At 30.3% G+C, this 7,914-nt stretch overlaps 1 pseudogene; it reads right to left on the reverse strand.

Annotated features, from left to right (window-relative positions):
• Positions 1–875: 875 nt before the first annotated feature.
• On the reverse strand, positions 876–4,967 carry LOC149235615 (putative E3 ubiquitin-protein ligase RHC1A; annotated as a pseudogene).
• Positions 4,968–7,914: the final 2,947 nt, after the last annotated feature.

Genomic DNA, 7,914 nt, shown 5'->3' on the forward strand with positions numbered 1-7,914 from the left:
AGTTAATTACCCGAAATCAAGAAACCTCTATAGATGGCCAACCGTATACGAAGAATACACCTCATTCATATGCAATACCAAATCCATCTTTTCTTTTCTATGAGTAAAATTTCAAAAGCATGAACACATGCCATTTCATATGCGCAATAAACCCAACTTCTGAAATTTCAATGCTTGGATGCATCACATTCATCTATTCGATAAGTGAGACACTTTCAACTGTTGGTATGAACCAGAAAATAAAACATCAAAAAAAAGCATGGAAAGTCAAAAAGCACAAAAGCTCACGAGAAAAGATTTTATGCAGAAAATCAAGAAAACCCTCCCTTTTTCATGTGAAAAAATCACCAATCCCATGTCTTTCCGCCATGAAGCACTATCATTTCCTATTATGGAACTATAGGAACATGTTACAAACAGAGGCAACTGTAGGGCCGTAAACAAGCTCGCCCTTTGTTAAAGCTTTTCCTGCAATTGACGACATACGGGCTGTAGCCACTGTGTAATAAGAGCCTTTTGTTGTATCTTCTAATTTTTATTTAAAATCTAATACTCACAATTGAAATTCATTGAAACATTCAACTTAAACCACATTATTAAATCATCTACATAATAGAAATGTGTTTATAAATTCCAAGAAATGTAAGGGATATTTCACATAAATTAAAAGCAAATATTAATTGAAAATGTATAAATAACTGAATCAAAATATCTACATAAGAGTTTTGAAAGTGGGTATTGTTTCAAAATATATGAATTCTCCTCACTGGTCGTTCTCTACATTGAAAACAAGTTATGCCCAAATTATTGATTGACCTAATCCTTGGTCGATTTTTTGTTTCTTCCTTAATCATCCTCAAAATCAAGTGGCACATTCAGATCAGGAAGAGATCAGGAAGAGCCTCGACAGACAGATTCGAATTGTGAGAAAGAGGAGCGTTGAGTCGCGGATTCAGATCAAGAACAAGAGGAGCCTTGTTCACCTCAAGAGCCTTCTTCATATTTTCGCATAACGCCCTTTCAAGAAACTGTATAACAGGATGAGCTTCAATTCTTCCATGTGACAACAAGCGGATATCGTTGACAAGATGGGCCGTCTTCCCATAAAACCTCGGCAGCAACAGTAACTATAATAGCGCTACTTGTAAATTTAGATGATCTATTGAATCTGGTCATATACATAGTCTGGTAGACCTGCAATCAGATCAGATGATTTACTAAGGGTTTGTAAAAATAATTTAGACCATTGAGAATAATCCTGAGGATGAATTATACTACATGGTTTGAAATTAATATACCCAAAAATACTATTATGATTTACCTAAAATATCTCAATTTACATGATTAATCATGTCACAATACAATAAGGAAATACTCTAGAATCCTAATGATAAAAAATAAAATTTACATTATTAATCATGTCACAATACAATAATGAAATACTCTAGAATCCTAATGATAAAAATTAAAAGAAAGATCCAATTTAATGTTTTTAAATATTTTAATTTACTAATAAAATCTCCCTGTTCTTACATAAAGTAGCATGAACGTGTAATTATGACGTCATATTGTGCAGAAAATAGAGAATAAAGTAAGGAATAAACTGGTAAAAATATTAGGGAACCTGTTTGATCGTTGTTGTAGTTTGATATGATTATTCCATTTTTCAACTTGGCGCGGTATTGACCATATATGGTTCTTTGCATTTGCAACTGGCCACGCTGCGAATCTTGTAATTGTGTGGACTCATCGAAATCTCGCTATCGTTTCCTCGATCTGGTTATTGTCTCTCACATTCACGCTATATCGATTCTTCTGCTCAACATAACAGAAATAAAATAGAATCGCCAGGATAAATCATGTCAACATTATTTAAAAAAAAAACATAAATTAGATTTAAAATAGAGAAAAACACAATGAAAATAAAACACTGTAAAATCTAAAATGCATGGCCATGCAATAAAGAAAATAAACTTGAACAAGAAACAAGGCAAGCCAATGCAATGCAGAGTATTGAAGAAAATGATGAGATGAAAGTGAGAACACTCTCTGTGAGATGTTTAATACTAATCAGTGCTTGCCAAAATATAGGTAAGAAGAACAATGCTTGCCAAAAGCCAGGGAAGAAGAAAAAAATATCTTCAAGAGTGACATAAAAGAATGGGAAAAAGCACTAAGGATTTGGAAAAAGCAGTTACATAAAAGTGTTGACGATTATTGATGCATAAAAAAGCCTATCAACCTAACTAGCAATTGTCCCAAAAGGTAGAAAGAGAGGCCGATAGGATTATTAAATTGGAATTGTTGAATTTTTCTAGAAAAATTAATTGATTCGTGAAAAACGTTGTTTTCTCGGACTAGATCATTGTGCAATTACTTTTCTTTAGATGTTTTGTTTATATCTATATTATAAGGAACACATTGAATGTCTTATTTCATTTTTGCTATCCTTACTAATATCTTTTCGGTGCTTTTTCTTGATCAATTTGATGAAATATTCCATTATCCTTTGGTCAAAGTCCTCACCTGCATATTAGTGTACATCTCGGTAAGTTCAAAGCACGAAAGTCAACCAAAAAAGTCAATGGCAAGAAAATACTCATTTGAAAGATAGATAACAAGGGAATTGATAGTTTTCCAGGTGGTCCAAACTATATATATTTTTAATTTTATTTTATATTGAATAATTATCTTATGGTTTTATGTTGTTACTTTTTGAGTTCACTCATTAAATTTAATTTGTGATTTCAATGCATTCTCGTTAAGTTTTAGATAAATTAAATTGGAAAATAAATCAGAATCTTTTTTAAAAAATCAACCTTAAAAACAAATATATATATATATATATATATATATAATTTTAAAATACATAATAAATTAATTTAATTTCTTTATTTATAAATTTTAAAATATTTAATTATTTAAGTTAATTTAATATATTATTATGTATGTATTATAATAATAATTAATACTAATATAATTAATTTTTGTTGTGATGATAAATCATATTAGTTTGGAAGAAATTAATAACTTGAAATGTGATTTATCAAAAATACATTATAAAAATTAATATAATTATCATTATTATTATTAAATATTTTACTAAATAACCTAATTATTTAATAAATATTATTATTATTATTAATATTAACATTAATATACTTATCATTATTATTATTAAATATTTAACTACCTAACTTAATTATTTAAGGCCAGGTCTAATGAGTAATTGTGTGAATGGTCAAAAGTGATTGCCCAAAAGAAAATTCAAAAAAGTGTAGTGTTTGAATCATATTTTTGATGGTGAAAATAAATTCAACCCCATCAAAAACTTCCAAAGAATCTAAAATCTTGAAATTTGACACATATAATCTAAATTTACGAAAATCTTAAAAAACTTTACAAATTTTTATCAAAATCCAGACAAATTTACAAACTATATGCAGTAAGTGAATATCAATAGATATATGTCACTCTGTGCTTAAGCGGTTCAATTCGAGTAAGATGTGTGACTTTTAGTCCGAAAAATATTATGCTTTATCTGCTTTTATCTTGCACAGGGAAAAATGATTCCTCCAATTTGCTTGTCAAGATGAGTTCATCTAGGCTCCCAGTGTCAACTCAGCTTTCAATGAGGGGGTGTTAATCTTAAATTAGATATCTTAATAATCAGAAAAATCCATTAAGCTGTCATGCGTGATAGAAGATTAAAAAAGAAAATAATGATGGAATATATTTTTATCATAGTTAATTAGGGTTATTTTGAGGTTTTTTTTAAGAATAGATATAAATTAAAATCTAAAATAATTTATTTAATAGGTAAGTAATTAATTTATATATATGAAAAAAATTGAAATTGAAATGGTTTATGTATAGTACTTTATTAAAATATAGTACTCCATGTAACTAGTATTTACAGTCTACAGTCAACATACTGGAGTACTGAGTGACTCAGCTTGATCCTCCAAGGAGAACCATTGCCTTCCTCAAAGGGCCATCACGGCTGCCTCCGGATAACGTTATCATTTGTATTTGAAGCATATTGACCACGATGAGAACAGTGATTTGCAGTGGAAGAATGTACAGACCACATTAAATTCCGTTGGTCGAACCTCGTCCATGGTCTATGCTTCTTGAATTATTATTAGTATTAACGTTGGTATTCTTTCCACTTCGAAACATAATTCCTAGAATTACTGTTTTGCGCAGCATAAAACAAGGGGCATCCTGAGATCCCTGGACATTACCTTGGCAGCCGGGGGTTATGACGCGGCACTTCTGGGCCTGGATGAAGATCTAGCCTGTGATGTAGCTGGAAAGTCGCCCGGCAATCCAAGGCGACAGATGGGACACGAATTGTGCTGAGCCAGCCAGGGAAGTATACAATCTGAATGATAAATGTGCTTGCAGGGCATCTCCCTGGCTTCGCCTCCGACTTCGAACCGGTCATTGCAGACAGGGCAGTGCGAATTGTTAATCAGATGTCGGGAATTGATCCTAATCATGGGCATTGCATCCACGGCGGCCCTCGGGGCAGGAGGAGAGCCCAACCTATCATTCTGAGACAGCTGTTCTAACCCAGGACCCATGAAATAATCCCCAATATTTGCAGGCAAGGTTCTGGGTTCGATTCCTGTATCACTGCCCAAAATTAACACCATGGGGCCATTACCCCCAATCACGCCCCGTCTGAGACTCCTGTTAGGGACATGACCGCGGCCTTCTCTATTTTCTTGGTTACTCATCAAGTTGAGCAGGTCAGCCATGAGGTCAGCCACAGAAAGCCTTTCTCCGCCCTCCATTAAGAAGCCCTCGAAGGGGTTTGTTCGGGAGCTCGAAATGCCATCGCTTGCTTCCTCTACAAACCCTCCACCACAAGTGGGACAAATAGTGGGCTCTCCTGTCAATAATCTTAACATACGATTGCAAGCATGACACTAGTAGGGAGAACTACTTCTAGAACCCATCTCGATAAACACTGAAAATTCAGGAAGACGACCTTCGAAACCCTTACGACGACTGCTATTCAAATCCAAATGTTAAAAAGCCCGATGAAGCTCAAATATATTGATCGCGCTGCGCTATGAGCAGAATTCAGCCCAAAATCCTCGAAGTTATTGCCCAGGAATGGCAGTTATAGCTCCAAACTCAAGGCATGCAAGGAATCATGCAATTATTTATGGGAATGTTGCCTGTGGGAGACTTTTGGGAGATCAAAGCTGAGAATTTACAAGTTACACGGTTGGGATTTCGTGGACTGTATAGAGATGAGTTCATCTAGGCTCCCAATGTCAACTCAGCTTTCAATGAGGGGGTGTTAATCTTAAATTAGATATCTTAATAATCAGAAATCCATTAAGCTGTCATGCGTGATAGAAGATTAGAAAAGAAAATAATGATGGAATATATTTTTATCATAGTTAATTAGGGTTATTTTGTGGTTTTTTTTTAAGATAGATATAAATTAAAATCTAAAATAATTTATTTAATAAGTCATTAATTAATTTATATATATATATATATATATATATATATATATAGGAAAAAAAATTGAAATTGAAATGGTTTATGTATAATATTTTATTAAAATATAGACCTTATATATATATATATATATATATATATATATATATATATATAATAATTTGAAATGTTTTATTTAGTTTGATATCTAGTGATTTCTATCAAAAGACTGTTTAATTCATTATGGATTAGAGAAATTTGAATACAGAAAAGCCAAGCTGGCTTTTGGCAAAAGCAGATAGAAAAAGAAGTGAAAATATCTTGCCATGTCAAGAAGGCAATTTAACTGATATTTAGAAAAAGCAGTAAAAATATCTTGCCATGTTAAGAAGGCAACTCAACTGATATTTGGAAAAAGCAGACACACTTCAAATCAATGGTTGAAAGTGTCTCACTTGATCCAACGGAGGAGGATGAAAGTGTTGACAATTGTTGATGCATAGGAAAGGCCTATCGGCCTAATTACACTGGGCTTATTCTTTTATAGCTATTTACTAATATTACGTGGGAAAATCAATATAATTAAATTACATACAAAATCAACATGATCATATAAATATTCTCATTTTGACGGAAAGGATACTTAACTCTAGAGTCTTGAATTTTATCTATTGGGAAATAGTTAAGATTATACTTTTTTATATAAGTTTAAATTTTAGAGAAATAGAGCATGTATTTTTTTCAGATTTTAACATTCAAATCACAATTCATAAGTATATTAAAATCCCTTATTACATAAACGAAAATGTTTTTTAGATAAATATATTATTATTATTATTTTATATTAAAGACAAAATGTTTGATTTTTTTTGGTTAAAAATTTAATAAATCATTTTTTCTCTACATGTTTAAGATATATTTAATATTATTGTATTTTCTTATTCTATATTCAAATTAATTTTTTCAATTTTGTTATATTTTCTTATTTTATATTTATTCATATAATTTTGTGTATATATTTAAAGAAAATATTTTTTGGAAAATTTTGGCACTTTTATATTTTTTTTTGATGATATGTAATGTAAACTGAAATTGCTAAGTGTTTTAAGGTTTATTGGATAAAATTTGAGATGAATACCTTGGTTTGACTACCTTTAAAATTGGAGGGGCCAATCCTACTGGGCAAGATTAAATTGCTAAGTGCTCTAAGGTTCATGCGATAAAATTTGAGATCAATACTTTGGGTTGACTACCTTTGTCAAATTTGTGGTTCTTCCTATCAGGTTACTACTATATGTGTACATACACATTGATGGTATATCTAACATATTTGAAAGTTTTCATTGTTTAAATTGTATTTTTGAATGTTATATAGAATGCATAATCTAAATTTGTAAGTCCAAAAATTATTTCTTGAATTTTAGGCAAAATTAACCAAAAAGAAAACCAAAATATAAAATAGCTTGACTATTTTACACATTTTAACCATAAAAACTTATATATATATATATATATATATATATATATATATATATATATATATATATATCATAACATGTGCAGTGAGACATTTTATCGATACACTACATTGTCTACATTAAAATATTTTTTAGTTATCAATATACTTTTAAATATATGTCAATATTACTTAACCCTCTTTATTAAAATATTTTATTGAAAACCCACGTTGATTTTTTTTATTATTAATTTTAAATGTCATCTATTAATTTTGTATTAAGAATTCAGTAAAGTACACATCTCCCTCTCATTATCCCTATTAGGAAGTACTTGATATTTTATAATTTATTTTTTAACTTTCAATTATTTTTTCCTTAGACATTGCATAATTTATTATATACAATATTAAAATATTTTCTTTTAACATTTTTTTTCTATATATGGATAAATATAAAGTTGATAAGAACACAAATTAGTTAACGTAGATCATCAAATATTTTATTTAAAATATATGTTGAAATATTTTTGAAAAATATACGATTTACCCATCCTACTCACATTTCTTCGTTTTACTTCTAATTATTCATTCTCTTTTTTAAGTTGATATGAACTTATGTTAATTCATGAAATACTTATTTCATTTTATTTATGAGTGAGAGTGAGGAATAAGTGTCAACTCCAAGTTAATCATATATGGAGTTGCATATAGGCCTCATATTGGACTGTAGAGTGCACATCTCAACTCAATAAGATGTATTTGGATACAATGGCAATCTAAACAACTACATTGTTGCAATCATTATCATTATCTCAAAGTGCTTCAAACTAATTATAGATTTCCTTAAAAGGAATTCTTCTTCTTATATTACACGTTGAGGATGCAAAAAGCAAGAAAAATTCAATGGTTTCTTTGTCAGTTTGTTTTTTCTTTTTCCCTGTCTAGGGTTTCTCTTCATTAGATAGTTGATATACCTTGGTGTTTAGGCCCTCATT

Source organism: Pinus tabuliformis, chromosome 8 (assembly GCF_031772625.1).
Source record: "Pinus tabuliformis cultivar Carrire ecotype Pingquan chromosome 8, CPIR1, whole genome shotgun sequence".
NCBI lineage: Eukaryota > Viridiplantae > Streptophyta > Pinopsida > Pinales > Pinaceae > Pinus > Pinus tabuliformis.